This window comes from Octopus bimaculoides, chromosome 11 (genome assembly GCF_001194135.2).
Source record: "Octopus bimaculoides isolate UCB-OBI-ISO-001 chromosome 11, ASM119413v2, whole genome shotgun sequence".
Lineage (NCBI taxonomy): Eukaryota > Metazoa > Mollusca > Cephalopoda > Octopoda > Octopodidae > Octopus > Octopus bimaculoides.
Genome location: NC_068991.1, coordinates 58,343,557 through 58,346,905, shown reverse-complemented (window position 1 = coordinate 58,346,905; position 3,349 = coordinate 58,343,557). Strand labels below are relative to the sequence as shown.

Sequence of the window (3,349 nt, the reverse complement as noted above, 5' to 3'; positions counted from 1 at the left end):
TAATAATAATAATAATAATAATAATAATAATAATAATAATAATAATAATAATAATAATAATAACAATAATAATAATAATTATTATAATAATAATAAGTTGTAGCCACATCAGTAAAAAAATGGTAAATAATAAATAAAAACAAAAACAAAACCGCGATAGCAATAATAATAATAATAATAATAATAATAATAATAATAATAATGATAATAATGATAATAATAATGATAATAATAATAATAATAATAATAATAATAATGATAATAATGATAATAATAATAATAATAATAATAATAATAATAATAATAATAATGATAATAATAATAATAATAATAATAATAATAATAATAATGATAATAATGATAATAATAATAATAATAATAATAATAAGAAGAAGAAGAAGAAGAAGAAGAAGATGAAGAAGATGAATGATAACAATAACAACAACAACAGCAACAACAATGATAATAAACACGATGATGATTACCATGATCATGATCATGTTTATCATGACGATCGTGATGGTGATAATGGTGATGAGGACACTGATGATAACGACGATGAGGATGGTGATGAGGTCGATGATAATACTCATCACTAATATCCTCGTCAACAAAACTACATCATATAAAACATAAATAATAACAAAAAAAAAAAAAAGACCAGATAGAATTATCTGAAATTGTAAATTGGTGATGGGGGAAGAATCTGAAAAACCTTCAAGCTATGAAGAAAAAAACAAAAAAAAAACATAAATAAACAGCAAATAAAAAGTCATGAAATGTAAATAAAGCGGCCATTAAATATATGCATACGCAAACAAAAACACACATACACAATCACTCCCCGCCACACACATATTTATACACACAACAAAGGGTGCACACACGCACGCACGCACACACACACGCACGCACACGCACGCACAAACGTACCGAAATGTCTTAGGAAATATACTTAACTGGCAATTTTCAAAAGCTTTTCATTTGAATATATATTCCTAGCATCGTCGAGTGTTACTTGGAGTTCACATAAACGTAAGTGTCTATATACATTCAAAAATACACTGGTACAATCTTAATTATAGAAAATACTAGTTGTTTTAAAAGCATCACTTGTTAAAGGACGGGTGAGCTCCTTGTGAGCCAACTGCCATCCAGTTGTGGGGAAGCAATGACAATGGCAAACTACCCCAGTATCTTTGCCAAGAAAACGCTATGCGAATTCAGAAAGATATAACGTTATGGCTTCATCATTGCGTTTTCCTTATATTTAGACTATTCGTGGCGGTTTCAAAAAACTCCAGGATTAGTTCTCAAGCGCGCCAGCCGATGGCAGCATACAGCTACTAGCGCAGAGAAAGCTAGAAGTGAGATTTATGAGGCAATGTACCGAGTGACATTGCGGTAAACGATATCGACATAACTATTATGCTTATTCATTTCACTAAAATATTTCAGGATAGTGCCCCATCATGACCACAGTCTAATGACTGAAACAAGCGGAAGATATGTATATTTATATCTTCACCACACTTACCCCTGTAACAGTATTATCTATTTGTGAAGGCAGCTTGCGATTTCATAAATCTCTTCTCACTTATTACACTGAATAATTTTCAAAACCTTCATTTGAATTCTACTTCCTGAAAATCCTTGTAAAATCTGGTTACATTCGTCGTTTAAACTTCAAAAAATGTATAGCGCTTTTTTCTGAAAATCATCGTTCGTTGCCTTGCTTTAACACATCTGTCAGTAACTGTTCCATAATCGTGTTGACTAATCTACACTTGAATGTCTTGAGTTTCCTGCGAAATGAAAAAAAATTATAGAATATTTTATTGCTTGCTAATGATTTTCATTACACCGTTTATAGTTACAAAGCTTAAAGCTGGAAACAAAGAAAGCGTTGATAAATCATTTGTTTTTTTCTGCTATAAAATTTTAGACCGTTCAAATCCTGTTCATTTTAATCAGTTTATTTTTTTTACATACAGCAGATTCAAACATCTTTATTTCCTGCTTCATTTGTTTTATATTTCTATTGACATGGATGGGTGGTTACTGAGCTCGCTTTGCAGCCACATGATTCCCAGTTGGTCTCGTCTGCTATGCCTCCGTGACGATCATTACTTTCTGAGACGGTAACGGTAAGCACGCGGTATACGTGTATGATGTGTATGTGCACGCGCGCGGGTACGTGTATGCTTATGCTGCGTGTTTCCGTGAATACGTGCGAGCACATTGTGGTGTTTGTATACTGCTTCTTCCCATCATTCCTCGACAACTGCTTTCTTTACGCTGTCAGAACTTACGTATTATTGTTTATATATGCGTGACGGATGATGTATCTAACACAGATTATGAAACAGCTGTCAACTACAGAAATATATATATGTATATATGTATATATATATGTGTGCATTTATGTATGTAGACAAATAGATAGACAGATAGTTATACATATATTTGATTGATATGTACATATATGCTGAATATGTGGCTTTGTATTCGTATATTTAAAAACAAATAATCATAAAAAGGTTATTCTTTGGGCATCAAATTTCTTGAGAAATATGTGTGCATTTCTAAGCGTTCCTTACTATATGATTTAAACATTTCAATTGAGATTACATCAACACTAATAATTTTTCTCATTCCCTAATCTTCTCATAGACATTGCGATATCTACTTCGAAAATCTCTGGGTCATCACCAGAGACAATATTAACGTACGTATCAATGATTTTATCAGATCATTTGTATACATACTATTTATTCCATAGTTATTTGATATATATTGTGATCACTCTTCTTATCGTCGCGAATTTAGCAAGATATTTCTGTGTTGCTTTTCGTTTTCACCAGATATCTTTGATTCTATTATGTTGATTTCAGAATCAATATCACCACAAATTGTGCAAACTTAATCCTTCTTTAGTGTCCCTGAAAACGTGTATGCTTTATACACACATTTGTATGTGTATGTATGTGTGTATGTATGTATGTATCCATGCATGTATGTGTGTATGTGTGTATGTGTGTACGTATGTTATCTTTTATTTTTTCATTGTTACCACAACCTCTCCTGCACCTACTTATCTATCTATCTATCTATCTATCTATCTATCTATCTAACTATCTATCTATCTATCTATCTATCTATCTATCTATCTATCTATCTATCTATATGTCTATCTATCTATCTATCTGGCTGTCTGGCTGTCTATTTATGTATGTATGTATGTATGTATGTATGTATCTATCTATCTATCTATCTATCTATCTACCTATCCATATATCTATTTATCTATCTATCATTCTACCTACCAACCTACCGACCTACCGACCTA

The 3,349-nt window shown here is 31.2% G+C and overlaps 1 long non-coding RNA gene across 1 annotated transcript in view; it reads right to left on the bottom strand.

The window, feature by feature from the left end:
* Positions 1 to 3,349, bottom strand: part of LOC106869921 (uncharacterized) — a 19,921-nt gene that overhangs the window by 2,297 nt on the left and 14,275 nt on the right. The window contains exon 2 of the long non-coding RNA XR_001409458.2: positions 1,538 to 1,805. This is a non-coding gene — a long non-coding RNA (uncharacterized LOC106869921). The remainder of the gene's footprint in view (positions 1 to 1,537; positions 1,806 to 3,349) is intronic.